This window comes from Mustela putorius, unplaced genomic scaffold (assembly GCF_011764305.1).
Source record: "Mustela putorius furo isolate JIRA1106 unplaced genomic scaffold, ASM1176430v1.1 tig00000193_pilon_pilon_pilon, whole genome shotgun sequence".
Taxonomy (NCBI): Eukaryota; Metazoa; Chordata; class Mammalia; order Carnivora; family Mustelidae; genus Mustela; species Mustela putorius.
Window position 1 is genome coordinate 1,289 of NW_025421309.1, and position 17,891 is coordinate 19,179.

A 17,891-nucleotide genomic window follows, 5' to 3' on the forward strand; every position below is an offset into this window, starting at 1 on the left:
CTATAATATCACTATCTAAAATAATCACTAAATACCATTCTTTTTCAGAAATAAACAAGCAAAGATTTTTTCATTTTCAAATATCAAAAACATAGAGATAATGTATGTTTTTTCAAACAATGATATTCTAAAATTATAGGAATAACTTTTTGTGAATTCAGTGAATATGAAACCTAAATCAACCAAGTATACTGTAGTCCAACCATATTGAATGAAACAAATGATCAGAAATACAACTGTATGAAAGAAATTTATAATCCACAAAAACTGTTTTTCAGGCCTTAAGGTAAAAATAGTTCCACAGTTTTACAGGTAAAAACCAGAGCAACAAAAAATGCGTGCTTGTCTTCAATAAGTAGATATTTTATTATTTTATGCAGAAGATGTAACACTTTTGCTTATAGACAGCATGGTATGCATTTCTCAGCAAGACATAAGGAAAACAAGATTCTAAAAGATCCATTGTCAGGAATGGGGATTCCTGCACAATCATATCTAGCAGTAAATAAACAGATTCTCTATTTCTTGTTGTTGTTTTATCTGTCTCCTGGCCAATCTTCAGTAGACTGGAAGATGCAAGTGCCAGAAATTCTTTAAGATGGTCTTCAATGCTTCCCTTGTGAATTGTAAACAAAGCTGCAGCGATCTGGTTGATGGCCTTGGGCCAAACAATGTATGTTGTTGCAGTGCCCTTCTATATCAGGGCTATAGTGAGACATCACATTACTAGCCAATGTTGGCAAAGAAACTGCCACAAAGACCATAAGGAGGCAGGCAATTTTTATATTCTTCTTCCGGACTTATGTTTTCTGATTTTTGTGAAGAGAGAGCTACCACCAAGGCAGGATCAATCTCACAAGGTAATCCAGCAGCTGATGATAACTCATATACATTCATTGCAACCTTCATATCAGTTTCCCTTGGAATATGATCCTTGAAATCTTCAATTGAACTTACAAGAAAAGGAATGTGGTAAGATAAGACATCTCTAAGTGCTTCCTGGGCCAATGACCGGAAGGATAAAATTACACCAATTATTGTCATCCTCTTCAAGACCCTGTCAACAGATGATAATCTTTTAAAGAGTGCGGCCATCTGGTCTGGTTGTCAAAGCTGGTCCTCATTTGTGTTAGCACATCAACATTCTCCACCACAAGTTTCTTAAGTTCAGCAACTTGTGATGAAATATGCCACATAAGGCTCTCACTTAGGAACTTCATACCATATGGGCCTAGTAGTTCTGATAATGACCTCATTTCTGATATGTCAGAATATCATTCAATATCTGCATTGAATGTTAATTCATTTTCTGTAGGTAAGTTCACAAATGCTTTCATTGCAGGGAAATAAGCTATATGACCATTGCTGACTTGTCTTAACAAAGTTTCCAAATACCAATTTGCATATAGACTTGTAATGGTTTGGTTCTCCATGACTGTCTAAATGTTGTGTTTGTTGAAGAAGAACATTATTAAATACTCTTGTAATATCAATTTGCACATAGTTTTTTTTCTATTGACTGCAGTACAGTCATGTATGCTCTTACACTTGTCAGAAGCTCTGATGGTTTTGCAATTTCCTGTGTGGCTTGATTATACATAGTCATTCCAACAATTGACTTAGTAAAGTGGATTTCCAGATGAGAAGTCAAATATTCTCATGGGGTAAACGTATGCTCCCAAACTACCATGTTTGGTACATAATTTATAGAGAAAACACAATTCAAAAAGTGCAGTGTGCAATTTTATCAAGGTTGGTCACTACCAGCCTGTTTTTCCTCATACTCTCAACTCCTGGCTTTTCCCTTTCAGGTTCCCCTTTCTTACCAGTCTGTTTTTTGACTTCTTATTCACTGCTTGACTAATGGTTTTGGGCACAATGCTTGGGTAGCAACTGGTCACTAAGAGTACACTATTCTGTGCAAATATCAGTGATGAGATTTCGAGCTTGTTTGGCCATTTCATCCAAGAACATATTACATAAAGGAAAGACTGCGATCTCCAATATGATGTCGCTCTTCTGGACACAGTTCATGTGTGCAACTCATAAAATGAGTGCAAAGTAGTGGAAATGCAATGGAATATCTTGACTGAGAGGGTAACTCCAAACACTGTTGAAACATCTTCTCAAAAAAGCACGGCTATAAAAACAAAATATGGAGATATCTGATGTTTCCACCAACATTTCCACCAAGGAATCTACCATCTTTTGTATGAAAAATTATTGTATTCATCATCTTTCCAAGTTCTCTGTGATCTGCAAGGCCAAGTGAAGCCTTAGAAAACACTAGTATATGCCTGTAATCTACAAAACCAATCTAATCTCATTCCTCTGAAATCAAATACTTCCCCCCCATCTTCAACTTGTTTTACACTCAGGGAAGTCATAGTGTTAACAAAAAGAGGACATGATAATCGATTCATCCTCAGGGCAAACAGGAAGATCCTGCACAAGTTCATTGAGAACAACAGCATCAAAGCCAAAAAGGTACTGCACATAATACCTCTGCATTACAGGTCCGTATTTTCTTACATGTGCTCTAAGCTCTTCCATATAAAATATTAACTCAGCAATGTGCTTGTCCATAAAGTCATCTGCACTCTTCTTTGGCATGTTATCTGCATGACGAAGTAGCCAGATAATTTCATCACGGGCAAAGGATAATGCCATAAAAACAAAAAGTGCCTTCGGACCTAGCAAGCCAGGTTGATCAGAGAGGACAGTAGCCAATTCTTTCAGTGCAGACCTTAAAAATTTACGTCTTTCTCTGTGCATTGAACCAGCATGTGACACAGCTGCCTCTTTGCATTCTCTTATGTCATTAATACGCTTATTCTAGCCTCATATGTTTACAAATAAGTCTTCTGCAGCTTTGTGAATGTGGAAAACTTCATCCTGAAAGAGAGAGAGGCAAGAGCTACTTTGAAGAGCTAGCTTCCAAAGGTTCAATGCTGTTGCATCAGTATTTAGAATCCCATGGCACAAAATGAAGCCAAAGATAATCCATTTTTCCATTGCATCCAAAGAGAGATATTCACAAGGCATGGTGTCAGACTGTGAAGGATTAAGCATTGTACTAGGTGCATTGATGAGACTCAATAGTTGGGCATTTCTCCACTGGTCAGCTGAAAGATTCCTTCGAGGATACACCATCTGAAGAGAAATCAGTGCATCTGAAAGAGACTTGCTGTGGGGTACAAAATCTTCCATCATCTTCTTTAAAGGGTTTTCATAATCCACAATCATCTGACCAAGGCATGGATATTCTCGGTCACTTGCTCCATGGGTCATTTCATGAGCATAGTTATATAATCCAATGATTGCCTTTCTTTCTTCAATTCGAGACAGCAGTATCATAAGTGTTGTATAGGTTATGATCAAATCTAAGTAGTTCTTTGTTAAATCAAAGTTTACAGTAATATCAAAGAAGACTTGGCAAACGTCAATAGTATTCAGCAATTCACAAACATGGTCCTTAAATTCCATAACATCTACAAATGTGAAGTAATATAATGCCAGATTTTTCAGAATCTCTGATTTTTCTTTCTGTAGCTGTGCAAGCTGTTGATTGTTGTTGCGAGTTTCTACAGCAGGGAACTTTCTGACTATGAATTTCACAGCAGATTCCAGGTTTTTATCAATAAGGTAGGATGGTTTTGCCTTGGGATCTCCACATGCCTTTTTGATGTTGTAGAGACAAGTCAGCATGCTGACGCACCAGTCGTTGAGGATGGTGAGATTCTCCGCCAGCTTCTGCTGACTGGGCTGCAGCACAGAGCCCGACCTGGTGGTAGTCGTGGTGGTGGTGGTGCCGCCACCGCCGCCGCTGCCGCCGCCGGCCGCCTTGCGCCCAGTCACCGGCCCGCGGCCTCCGCGTCAACCTCTCTCGGGCCTCTTCCCCCCCCACACCCCACCCCCCCCCCCCCCCCGCCCGCGACCTCCGTCTCAGGGGAGAGCGCCCATGACCCTTGCGCCCCAATCCCGCGCGGGTGACCGAGCGAGTCTCCGCAGACGCCTCGGGGTCCCTTCCCCCGCAGCAGCCCGCGCCCTGTCAGCCCCCTGCCTTTTGGAAGTATGATTTTATTGGCTCCATGGAATAACAGCAAGAATTTACTATTGCTTCTTTCTTTTTATGACACACACAGAAAAAAAAATTGACACATTTGCTCAAGACCAACCAGAATCATTTTAACCTATCAAAACTGATGGGAGGCCTTCACTGCCAAAGTCACTGCTGGGTTTTCACAATTCATTGCAGACAATCTGCTACTCCCATTATGATAAAGGAGAGAAGAGTCATAATCAGGGAAGAAAGCTAGATTAATACTTGTAATTATCATTGAATTATTTAGCCTGCTATAGGATAATTATTATTAGTGTCATTTGATAATTTTCTCTCATTTTATTTAAACACAACTGTGAGTAATTACCCTACCTAATATTTCTCTGTATTGGCTGACTAGCTAGCAAACATTCATGAAAATATCCATTAGCCACACATATAAAATGCTGCATTATGATGCTGTTGAATCAGAACATACCACTACCTGATCCTGTAGCTCTTTGAGGATTTGCAAACCAATTAATTATATGTTTCTTGGATTCTTCCCATACAATTAGAAAATTTATAATAGAGTCCATGAACATTATTAGTTTTTACCATTTTAAACCAGCAATCACACTCTGAGTTTTACAACAAAAGCAGAAATATAAACACACACATTTGGATCAGTTTTCTGTTAGTCTGTCCGGACTTCAAAATCCTATTACTCAAGATAATGCACACCAAAGTTCTGGATTAAACAAGAAATTAGATGGCACCTGAACACGTGGTTTAATATTCTCAAAAGGACTATGCAACTTATTTCTTACATTATGACATTGTTTTACAAAGATCCACACTTTTATAATGTTAGTATTTTTAATAATCAATAAAGTCAATTAACCATGATTAAAAATCAAACATAAAAATTTCTACTTTTTGCTTTTGCCCCCCTCCATTTATAACTTATTTATAGCCTGATAATTCAAAGGTCCCTATGTTTATGAAAATCTGGACAGAAATAGCTCTAAGATCCCATTCAGAACTTGATATTAATCTAAGTCTTTTGGCTCCATTTATCCTGAGAGCAAAGAGTAGGACAAAGGATTTGAGTACTGTTAGTTTATCTGGGAGATTATCCAAGGTAGAAAAGAATGGGAAAGTGAGACAGTGAAGAAGCAACTTTGTCAAAGAGGTACATTGTTGATATAATTGTTGTGGATAGAAAATGAAGGCTTGCTTTTACTGAAAGGTCCTGAGAAACTTCTTTAAGTTGTCCTCTAGAAGACCTGAAAACTGACAATTTTATCTATGGTTCTTATTTCCACTTCACTGAGAGCTTTCCTCAGAGGACATTAACTCTCCTACACTTTTGGGTTGTGTTGGAGACATTCTAAAATGAGAGAGAGAACATGAGATGCTATCCGTGTAAAGTAACTGCAATTTCCCATGGAACTATCCACCACAGGTTTGGCTATAATCAGGTGTTGGGCCTTGATATCAGAGGGATTTGAGGCAGTATCATTTTAGGTTAATCATTATATCTGAAATTTCCAAAAACTTCAACTGATGAAACTTTGATTATAAATCTATAAATATAACAATAAATCTACAGTATTCAAATTATTTTCATAGAAATACACAGACAAAGCATCAATTGATTAATATTTAAATGTTACAAAATACTGAACTGAAAGAATTTGGTCATATAACAACGTGTAAGAAGTAGAACTTAGTTTTAGGTTAGAACTCAGGATGCATTTGAGACTCAGTTAAGAAATTGAATGGAGGGACGCCTGGGGTGGCTCAGTGGGTTAAGCCACTGTCTTCGGCTCAGGTCATGATCCCAGGGTCCTGGGACCGAGCCCCCAAATCGGGCTCTCTGCTCAGCAGGGAGCCTGCTTCCTCCTCTCTCTCTGCCTGCCTCTCTGCCTGCTTGTCATCTCTCTCTGTCAAATAAATAAATAAAATCTTAAAAAATAGAAATTGAATGGATGTCTGACTATTTATAGGTTTGCTAAAAATCAGTGACTTTGTGTTCACGTGTGGCTATGCAGGAATTTTTAACTTTCTCTAAGAAGTTATTAGATTTGATTATATAATGGCAGTAAGGGATGGGGAAAAGCAAAGTACAAACCCCATAAAGACAAAGACACTGAGTATGAGAAAAGAGTAATAGATAAGAAGAATCAATGCATTTGAGGAAAATGGGAATTGAAATACACAATGATTGTTGATTTTTTTTAGATGAGAAAACAAAACTAGCTTGCAAGAAGGAAATAACAGAAGACCTGTTGTGATGTGAGACAGAATCCTGGAAAAGGCAGTAACGTGGAAATAAAGGAGTAGGGAGAGCATATCAGGTAATTTGGATAGGAAGGAGTTAGGAGATAATTGCTGGATAAATTTTATATGGCCCACTTAAATGCACAGATTTCTGTTCTTTAATTTATGTGGAGAACAGGGTGTCCTTTCTCTTCCCTTTCAGAGCACCAGAGGTGTACTCTTTCAGACTGAAAACCTGAAAAGCTCAGGACTCTGTTGCTAAAGCACAGCTGAGAGGACATATTTCAATTAAGATTTACATTTTGCTGTATGTAGTAGACTGTCAAAAGTGGTTTAACCATATTTTTTCATTAAACAAGAAGAATACAGAGAGTGTTTTTTCTGGTTTTGGTTCAGAGTGTCCATCCCTCTGAACAGATATTTCTCTCAATGTCCGGGGCAAGAAATCAATTGTTACATATGTGTATTCACTAAAAAAAGCAGCTGGAAGATGCTAAGCACTGTGGCCCATGAGATCAAGGCAACAGCACACACTTGTGAGTGGTGAGCTCCCAAGGCTGGAGGAAAATTCTAGAATAAAGTGCTCATTAGAGAGCCATACATTTTCTCCTGTTTCCTTACCTCTCTGCACTACCCTACCCTTGTATCCACAGCATTGGAAATGCTTTTAGCAGCACACCACACTGAATCACCCACAAATTATGTGATTCTCTTGGTGGAAAAACCAAAGACTGTGCAAAAACTGTTGTTTTATAGCTCATGCTTCTGGATGGAAAATAATTCAGAATAAGCTGATAGGAGTAGCCAAGAGAGATTTAATCTTCTGTTTGGAAAAGGGCTTCTATATAAGTGAGTAGAGGAACCTTTAAGAATTATTCATGTTTAGGGGCACCTGGGTGGCTCAGCGGGTTAAGCCTCTGCCTTTAGCTCAGGTCATGATCTCAGGGTCCTGGGATCAAGCCCCACATCAGGTTCTCTGCTCATCGGGGAACCTTTTTTCCCCTCCCTCTTTCTGCCTGTCTCTGCCTACTTGTGATCTCTGTCAAATAAATAAATAAAGATTTTTTTTAAAAAATAATTATTCATGTATACCTATATGTACCAGAATGCTATGTCCCTTGTCAAATAGGCTTCAAATCAAAAAAATGATAATATTTTACTTAATAAGTTTTTTAACTCCTCTGTTAACATTTTGGAATACATCATTTTAATGCACATCTGCAAATTTGTAATCACTTCATGTGAGACAAGGAATGCTTAAAAAGGCAACCAGGGGCACCGGGGTGGCTCAGTGGGTTAAGACTCTGCCATTGGCTCAGGTCATGATCTCAGGGTCCTGGGGTCGAGCCCCGCATCAGTTTCTCTGATGAGCCGGGAGCCTGCATCTCTCTCTCTCTTTCTGCCTGCCTCTCTGCCTGCTTGTGATCTCTCTCTGTGTCATATAAATAAATACAATCTTTATAAAAAAAAGGCAACCAAAAAACATTTACAATTTTGGACAGGAGTTTCCCTTACGTTTGGATAAGGATGCAAATTCAACTTCATAATAAATTACACTGCATCATAAAGATTAAATGCACTCAGGGATTGCAAACTCTCCTCCTTCCACCGTATCGTACAAACAGTTGCCCGACTAATCTTCCAAAAACACAAATTTTCATGTGCTGCTTTTCAAAACTAGCTTCCTGGCTTCCTGTTGCCTGAAAAAATAGTCTCAAATGCTTTTTGTCTGGCATTCAGGGCTCTCTAGGATGGGCACTCTGGCCAACACATCACTGCTCGTTTGTTCCACCACACGCAAGTGGATCTCGGGCTAGTTATTCAGAGACCCACCTCCTCATCGACCCAGCAAAGGTCTTGTGCATCTACTAAACTCACGGCTCACTCAGTGACGTTCTCAAAGGCCATTAGTGGATGACATGCCACTGCTAGTGTCAGGAGCCAGTGTGAAGTTGCCGCTGCCCAAGTGCATGGACTGAAAGCGGGAACGTTGATTCTCCAGGAGAAAACTGGGGCATTGTTATGAGAAGGCAGATGGCAACACCACCCAGGTCCCCTATGACTGCTTTAACACACTCTGGACAAAATTTAAGGAGACAAGTGAACGTATTAACTCCCACTTAGGCTGTAGAAGGCAAATGCAACGGAGGGAAGGCATTATCTTCTTCTGGAACAAACAATTTAGCTCCAGCTACTTTTATAAATAGATCAGACCCTGTCCAGGAGCCCACTTAGCTGGTTCATTTGTATTCATTGTCCATACCCTCAGGAATATTAACATTTTATCTCAGATTACATTAATTTAAATAAAACTTAACAAAAATGGTGTGAAATGAACAAAAACACCATACTCTGTGATGAATCAAATGAAATACATTTTCAGTTGCTGTTTTCCCCATTTAAAGATAAAATTTCTGATAACTGTCATTATTTGTGAAAAGACACAAGACCAACAGTTTGTATGTGTGTTTTGGTTTTTGGTTTTTGGTTTTTTTCTTCCCCTTAAGGCTATAGCCATATTGTCACTAATAAAGATCTCAAATTTGCCTGGAAGCTTTCATGGCAAATTGTCAGTCTGAGGGTAGTCACCATCCAGCCAAATGGCTTTATACATCATCGGTGCCTTTCTTCCACACATATTCTCTTCCTGGTTTAAACATTAGTTACCCTGGTTCTACACTGACACAGTATTTGCATCTCTCTCCTGTCCATAACTCCTAAAAGTTGGGGACCTCTCACTTTGGTTTCCCCAGAGCATGATATTTTATTTGGTGCTTGGGGGCAATGGGCAGTTCAAGAAGTATGTTAATACTATCACTCAATGTATTGATCCATGCTATGCACCAACAGTGTAGTAAATATCGTTCATTTCTTGTAACAAAGGAAGTAGGAACTTCTCCCAAGGGACGGAATTCCAAGGACAGAATGAAGGCAGGAAGGGAGCTGGTCAATTTGTACCTACTTTGTGAGAGACACTGGTTTAGGAATTTTTATGTATACATTATACCACTGAACTGTCACAATCCTGCAAATTCTTACATGCTTGGGTTTCTATGTAGCAAGTTTAGCAAGCCACCCAAATTCACAGTGACAGGCCCGTGAGTCAAATCCAGCATGCGTGAGTGCATGATTGTCAAGTCCACTAGCACCATATATCATGAATCTGAGATTCATGAGTGTGTAGGTGCTATCAGGAAATGCCAAAAATGCCCATTTCAGGAATACATGGATGGCTCAGTTGGTTAATTGTCTACCTCCAGCTCAAGTCATAATCCCAGCATCCTGAGATCGAGTCCCCCATCAGGCTTCTTGCTTACCAGGAGCCTGCTTCCCACTCTGCCTGCCTCTCCCTCTGCTTGTGCTATCTCTCTGACAAATGAATAAATAAAATCTTTTGTAAAAATCTTGTTAAAAAGGCCCATTTTAAAGAATGTTTTAAAACATTGTTTGGACAGCAATAGAAGCGAAAGCAGAATGACATAATGGAATGACAGATAGTTTATGTGGGAGCCCTTTGGGTACTCTGGTGGATGAATGTTTTTAAATTAGTTTTTTGTGGACATGGGGAGTTAGAGAGGAGAAGGGAGGTGGGAGAAATTGGAAGGGGAGCTGAACCATGAAAAACTATGGACTCTGAAAAACAATCTGAGGGTTTTGAATGGGGGGGGTTGGGAGGTTGGGGTACCAGGTTGTGGGTATTATAGAGGGAACTGCTTGCATGGAGCACTGGGTGTGGTGCAAAAAGAATGAATACGGTTATGCTGAAAATAAATAAAAAATAAATTTAAAAAATTAGTTTTTTGTAAACTGCAAAAAAAAAGAAAAGAACTCCCATTTATAGCGTACACTTTATGGTTCACAAAGCACGTGCCAACAATAAAAATAATGATGGGTTACTGTTACAATTCATAGAATAGGAAGTTCAGGGAAATTGAATGAAAGGGAATAACAAAGTAGGTACATAAGTCAATCTTCCTTGTAAAAAAATTAACCTGAAAGTGCGTTTCTGCACCTCTCTCCTGTTTAATCTGATAAAGAATGAACACGATACGTGAATTATAGATCGGATTTCGAAAAGCATAATAGCTGTATACCAACACTTGAGCATTTATTTATTTATTTATTTATTTATTGCTAACAAGATAGCTCGATTTGATATGCGGATCCTGACAACCAACATCTGAAGTAATTCCATCTTCATGAGAAGTCAGAAAGAACCACAAACCAAACCTCAAAATAGATTCAAAGAGAAAATACTCTTAAAAAAATTTCCCTTCCTGGGGCACCTGAGTGGCTCAGTGAGTTTAAAGCCTCTGCATTCGGCTCAGGTCATGATCCTAGGGTCCTGGGATTCAGCCCCATGTCTGGCTCTCTGCTCAGCGGGGAGCCTGCTTCCACTTCTCTCTCTGCCTGCTCTCTGCCTAGTGGTGATCTATGTCTGTCAAATAAATAAATAAAATCTTTTTTAAAAAAATTTCCCTTCCTATCAGAAGCAGACCAAATCACTAACAAATTCCCCGGAAAGCTTCAGCTAAAAGGTTGTACTTTCTTCAGACACCCAGCAGGACCTTCTTCTCTGGGCCTGGTATTTCTTCAATGGCCTATTCCAGAGAATAAGACACTAAACTACTGAGCGCCAAAGGTCTCAGAACCACGAAAGAGATGATGAGGGGCACAAAGCACGCCTCTGGTCACAAAGAGTGTATGTACATGTTTGCTGCTTTTTTTCTGCATTTTTCAAAGCTGAGTTTTTTTAGCTGGAGGCCACTCCTTTAGGATAAATTGCTGATACAGTATAGTAAAAGCTATTATATGATCTTTTACAAACCATTTCCTATCTTTGCATTCTCATGTACCAAGACAGACACGGATTATTTAAAACCCTGAAGAGAGTGCTATTGCATTTAAATTGCCTGTAACCTTCGTGCAATAGATTTATGATTGATGATACATTTAGTAAATATAACTGTTTTAAATATTTATTCCGGGTAAACGATTTCAACCTATGCTCATTTAAGTAAATTGGTGCATAATCCCTTTGCTATTAAACCATAGTGGAAGGACCAATGCCCAGCTTCCAAGAGAACTTCAAGCTCTTTTTCTAGAATGGCCATATGCATATGTATCAGGCTTCCTCTTTTCACTCGCTTTGTGGAGCACCTACCATGGAGTTCATGTAATAACCAATGACCAAATAACAAACAAAAAACCCTAACATCCAGGTCGAAGTTATTCGCACCTGCCATCATGCAAAGGCAGACCCTACCTGGAGACCAGGAGACTGCTCAAATAGCAGGCAGGCATCTCAGCCCAGGCCTGTGCTGGGGGAAGCTGGTTCCTGTCTTCAGGCGCAATCAGGAAACCAGCGAAGTGACCCAGAGTACAGCCGGGGATTAGGGCTGATGATCTTTTCGCAGCCAGGCTGCGCGAGGATACCCGCTCGGGGAGTCAGGCTAGGAGGCCGCTGAGTGCCAGCGCTGACCATGCTCGCAGGCGCCTTGGGCTTCACTCTGTGCACAGGCCCGGGCCTCTGCCTCAGGAAGGAGGGGGACGGGGCGAGGGCGGCCCGGAGAAGGGACTTTGCTAATTGCTGAAGTCGGAAGTGAGCTCGGGGAGGACGTGGCGGAGAGTCTGGGAGGAGGTGGAGGGGCTGGCGGAGGAGGGGCGTGCAGCGCGGCGGTTCTGTGCTGCGTCCCAGTCGGGACTGGAGGATCCACAGGACTCGCTGCCCTTGCGCTCTTGTGCTCCAGCCCAGCCCGGGAGGCCGCGCTGCCCCTCCAAACCCCATGGCTACTCCAGACGACCCTCTGCGCACAGGTAAATTGAAAACCGCGCCGCGCCCTCACCTGGAGCAGAAAGCGCGGGCCGCAAGCTCTGGGGGGTGTGGGGACCCAGCCTCCCGCAACCCCCGGGGCACAGGAACCACCCCGGACGCCGCGCCACACCCGGGTCCGCTCGGGGTGGGCCGGGGATGGCGCCGCCCGAGGTGCCCCCGCCAGCGGGCGCCCTAGCCCCCATCATTCGGCACCCCCATGCGCGCATGCCAAGTCCCCCCCCTTCCCTTGTCTCCCGCCGTGGCCCTGCCGCTTTTGTTCTGGACTTGGGATCCCAGGTGGAAAACTAGTCCCTCAGACCTCCCTGGCAGCAAGGAGCGCAGGGAGGGATTCTCGGTTTTTCTGCCCTGGCTCTTCCTCTCTCCACATTCACATGCCTTCTTGTATCCCTTTCCTCTCCTCATTGTCACTTTTATTAAATGGTTTTGTTCTGCATGTTGACCCGCAGAGGGATTTCATGAATGAATATACAGGAAACTGAGTGGGAGCCCACCTGTGAGAGCCCACCTGTGGAGGCCTTTCATTAGAATGGTCTCTGGTTCTAGCCTCAGTTCAGAATACTGCGTGTACCTGAGGACCAAGTCCAGATGTTTCTTTCATCTCTGACTTCAATTTGAAATCCTCCTCAGACTTCAGCTTCCAGGATTTCTTCCGTCCTTGCTCTCCCACTGTCTCGGTGGGGATCCGCCATGAGTGTTGAATACAGGAATGAATGAATGATATATACCCCCAGGTCACTGGGGCTTTTTCTTGTTTTGCTGAGGTTGGAAAGGCTTGGGAGAGACCCCCTGTATGCAGATACAGAGCTGCATGCCATTGCTTAGATAAACGTGTTCCCCACTTAATTGCTTGGGCATTGAACATTTCGCCCTTAACCTGTGGCTTGAGCAGTTAGGAGGAGACAATCTGGAGGTGAATCAGAAGATGGCTGAATCCACATGGTGGTGTTCTTGGTTTGGGAGATTTTCCTGGAGATTCTAAAGAAAAATCTAAATTCTTCCAATGGGGAGTGGTAAACATTTTATCAATGGGAGAAGGAAAATAAATTGTCTGGTTAACCTTTCCCTCCGCCTCAAAACCCATTATTTTAAAAACAAAAAAGGAAGTGATGGGAGAAATCCCCCCACTCCCATTCCCACTCACCTCCATAGCCACCTCCTCTTCCAAGAACCTAACAGACAAGGTACCAAGAAGTGTTAGGTACCAGCAGTGGTCTCAGAGCTCATTCAAGGATCATGGTGAAAGGCATTCAAAGAGATTGTGGGGGCACAGGGATCCAATTAAGGGGCACAAGTTTAAGGTTTGCCTGGTCCCCTAAAAATTAATGGCACTAGAGAACATGAGCTTTGGGAACTATAGCTTAATGGATACAACGTGTTAAAAGCTTCAGTGAGTCATGTTGGGAAGAGGCCATGAGTTCAGCAAAGACAGTCTTAGATGATGTTATTAATAGCACTACAGGCTCTAGATTTCCTGTGGTGGTGTTCTTGGCAAGACCAGACTGGCCAAAGTGGATACTCACAACCTGGAACAGAGGGTCTTGGAGATCCCAGCTAGTGAGATATGATTAGAGCGTAAAATGATAGGAGGTGTCCTTTGGAAGGACTGTCTTCTTGACTTTAAAAGGGAGAACCCAAATCTGTAGGTGAAATCTTTTTGGCTACAAAGAAGGCCGAGGCCTCCTAAGGTCAAGGTCTCCTCGTCACTTGCAAAGATGTTGAAGAACATATTCAGACATTTCAAAGATGTCCTCATGTCCATCCGTTCCCACTCTGGAATTCTATCAATAAGATGAGAGTTCCTCTAGTTGGAAAAAAGATCTAAAAAGACTTCCCTTTCTCATGTAATTTCTGTAACCTCCAGGACACACCCACCTACCCCTTCCAGCACTGTAATGAAGCTACAGCTGGTGCCAATTTGTGGAACTCATTAAAGGCTATTTTCCCTTATATACCCCCGGACCTAGTTCCCATGCTCCCTCACCTGATTTCCTGCACTCACCTCCCACCTGGTGTGTTCACACCTGCCTGTGCCTTTTAACAACCAACCCCTCTGCCAAAATGCAGCCAGAGTGACCTTTCAAAGACCTATCAGTTCCTGGCATTTGTCTCCATAGAAATCTTCACTGATCCTCTAACAAATTCTCAGTCCTCCAAAGGCATCCATAATCCTCCCATCCATCTCTTCCTACCCAACCAATTGACTGATGCCTGTTCTGCCCTGTCTTTCTGCCCTTCAAACACGCTGCCTCCCTCTTCCTGTGGAGACCCCTCATGGCGCCTGCCTCCAAGCACAGGTGATTCCCATTGATGGGAAGACCCTCTTCCTCTCCCCCTTCTCCCCACTCCATTTACTCCCACTTATTCGTGAGCTCACAAGCCCCATGGTACACACTCTCCATGCAGCCTGCTCTCTCTTTTCTAGCACTGGCCTCCGTTTCTAGCTGTGGTTGTGTCACCGATGTCCCTCCCCAGCCTGCCTCCAAGCTCTCCGTCTCTTTAGCTCCAACACCTGACACAGTGCCTGGCACGTAGTAAGCCCTGGCTAGCTTCTAAGAGCCTCACTGAGGGACTGAAAGCGTTTTAAAAATGTCACCACATAGGCTCCAAACGGTAGGCAGAAAAAGCTTTGCCTGGATTGACATTTTAGAGACGTATTCGTCAATTTAGATTTGTTCACTGACTTTACCTTGTAAAATTTAAAAAAAAAAAAAGACCTCTGTATTGCTTCGCATCTAACGAAGGCACATGTATACTCTTAGACCACGTTATGAGCTTAATGGAAGGAGAGAAGATTTTTTCGCTAAGGTCACGTGGGAGGAAATAGTCCGTTTGTTGGAGCATTGCTATCTTACTCTATCACAGCCACTAATAAAAATCTGACACGGGGTGAAACAGAATTGTCTGTCGGAGATGAGTTAGATCTGGCTCATGTTTGTACAGACATGAAAGCCAGGAACGAAGAAGCAGGCTTTGAAAGCCTGGGATGAGGAGGCAGTGTGGTTCACTGGGATGAGCTAAGTGCCCAGGGCCACCAGCAGACATGTGGGCCTGTGTCCTTCCTTTGTTCTGGGGTCCGTCTGGCACCATGTGGTGAGGCTAGCAGCTGGGAGCAGCTCAGGACAGGACCCAGTGGCATCTTAACTCTCCCAACCTCCAGTGGGCTCCAGTGGGCTCCAGTGGGTCCCAGGGGACAGCCTGCCTTCCTTGCAAAGCCCAGTAGCACTGGAAGCAGAAACTGGGACCAAAGAGTGAGCACCCTGCTTGACAAAGAGGGACCAGCCACCTCTTCTTTCCCCTTTCCTCCCTCTCTCTCTCCCTCTTCTCTTCCCCTCTCTCCTTCCCTGGTGGTGCCCTTTCCCGATGCCCACTTCATCCCTTTTCCTCTCTTACATGCCTGTCTTCTAGAGTTTCTTCTCTCCTCCCAATTACTTCCCTTCGTCTGAATCTCCTCTTTGGTCCCTTTGTCCCCGCTCTCTGCTCCTCCTCCCCTTCTCTGGCCCCTGTTCAGCTCCATCCAGACTGCAGGCAGAGCTGGACTAACACGCTCACTCGCTAGCTCAGCCACCCTCCAGAGAAGTCACTCTTCGGTGGCCACCTTCCTGACCCCATGGTCCTTTCTCCACTTATTCAGCTATTGCTCTGAAGTCTGAGGAGGACAGAGCGGGGCTGCCGCAGAATCAGGCCAGAGGAGAAACCAAACCATGTGTCCACACTGTCCCCCAGTACTGCTGCTCTGAGAGCTTTCGGAGTCCTCAACAGGGTTAGGATTTAGGGGCTTCTTCAGAACTGGGAGTGAAAACAGCCATAGGTCAAAAGAAAAGCTATGGCCCCCACACAAAAATAATCACAAATGAAAACTAAGTTAACTCCGAAGTCCCAAAGTCGAAGAATTGCCTTGAATCTGTCACTAGAAAGCACCCAAGGCCTCACTCTCTGGGTTCTGGGTGCCCTGGGAATGGCAGGAGGCTCTGACCCCCTTCCTTCTTCATTCACTCCCAAAGAATGTCCTCTGAGGTGGTCTTCAAACTTCCTCTGAGAAACTGCCTCTGGGAACTGTTGGCCCTCGGCTGCTGGGATGAATGAGGGTGATGTCAGGACCTGATGGGCAGCTTTACCAGGAGATTGTGGCTTGTGGATGCAGTCCTCAGGTCCCATGGTCTGGGTGAGATCTGGGTCTTTGAGTGGAGGAGGACAGATGAGATTTCAGATTTTGAGTTGATTCTGGGATGATTAGTGCTTTGGAGGGCATTGGGTGAAGGTATTTTGCACACGGGAAGGACACGAATTTGGGGAGCCAGAGAGTGGACTGTTAAGAGCTGACCTGCATTTCCCCCAGAAACCTTGCTGCTGTCCTTATCTCTGGTACCACAGAACGTGACCTTATTTGGAACTAGAGTCCTTACAGATGCAATCACATTACAGTGAGGTCATTAGAGTGGGCCCTAATCTCCTGTAACTGACCTCCTTATGTAAAGGGAAAATCTGGACAGAGAGATGCCCCTACTGTCAGTGGTGGGCAGTGCATGAACTTCTAGAACCCTGACAGTAGTGGACAGACTCAGGCTGGGCACTAGGTAAATGGGAGCTCTAGTGGAATTTCAGATGAAGATGCTGTGGACCTCGGCTTCCCAGGTCATAGTGACGTTAGGATTTCAAATTCAAGTCAGAGATGAAAGAAACATCTGGACTCGGTCCTCAGGTACAGGCAGTATTCTGAACAGAGGCTAAAACCTGGGACCATTCTAATGAAAGTCCTCCACAGGTGGGCTCTCACAGGTGGGCTCCCACTCAGTTTCCTGTATATTCATTCATGAAATCGCTCTGCGGGTCAACTTGCAGAACAAAACCATTTAATAAAAGTGAAAATGAGGAGAGGAAAGGGACGCCAGAAGGCATGTGAATGTGGAGAGAGGAAGAGCCAGGGCTAAAAAACCGAGAATCCCTCCCTGCGCTCCTTGCTGCCAGGGAGGTCTGAGGGACTAGTTTCCACCTGGGATCCCAAGTGCAGAACAAAAGTGGCGGGGCCACGGCACGGGATGAGGGAAGGGGGTCCTCGGCACCAGCGCGGGCCCGTGGGGGTGCCAAGCGATGGGGGCTATTGTGCTCGCAGGCAGGGTCACCTCTCGTGGCTCCGTCCCGGCCTGACCCCGTGAGGACCAGGGTGCCGCGCGACATCCGGGGTTGTCCCGCTGCCCCGGGGGTTGCGGGAGGCTGGGTCCCTACACCCCCACCCCCGCCCCAGCTCAGGGCCCTTGCTTTCTGCTCCAGGTGAGGGTGCAGCCCGGTGTCACTTTGCCTGTGCGCAGAGGGTCGTCAGGAGAAGCCATGGGGCGGGGCGGGGCAGCAGGCCTGGGGAGCAGGAGAGTGGGGCCTCAGGTGCTGGGCTGGAGCGCGGGAGTGCAGGGGCGGCGAGTCCAGGGGTCCTACAGTCCCGACTCTGCCACAGCACAGCACCAAGGCGCTGCGCGCCCCTCCTCCTCCAGCCCCTCCACCTCCTCTCAGACTCTCTGCCGCTTCCTCCATCCTCTGGGAGCTCACTTCCCGCTTACGCAATTAGCAAAGCCCCTTCCCCAAGCCGCCCCCGCCCCCGCCCCCCCTACACCTCCGTCTTGAGGCGCGGGCCGGGGCAAGGGCGCCGGCGAAGCCCCGGGGGCCTGCCAGCGTGGCCAGCGGCCAGTGCCGGCGCTGGGCAGACTCCTAGCCTGGCTCCCCGAACGTGTGTCTGCG

At 44.4% G+C, this 17,891-nt stretch overlaps 1 pseudogene; it reads right to left on the reverse strand.

The window, feature by feature from the left end:
* Positions 1-357: 357 nt before the first annotated feature.
* Positions 358-17,339, reverse strand: LOC123391143 (annotated as a pseudogene).
* Between the last annotated feature and the right edge of the window lie 552 nt (positions 17,340-17,891).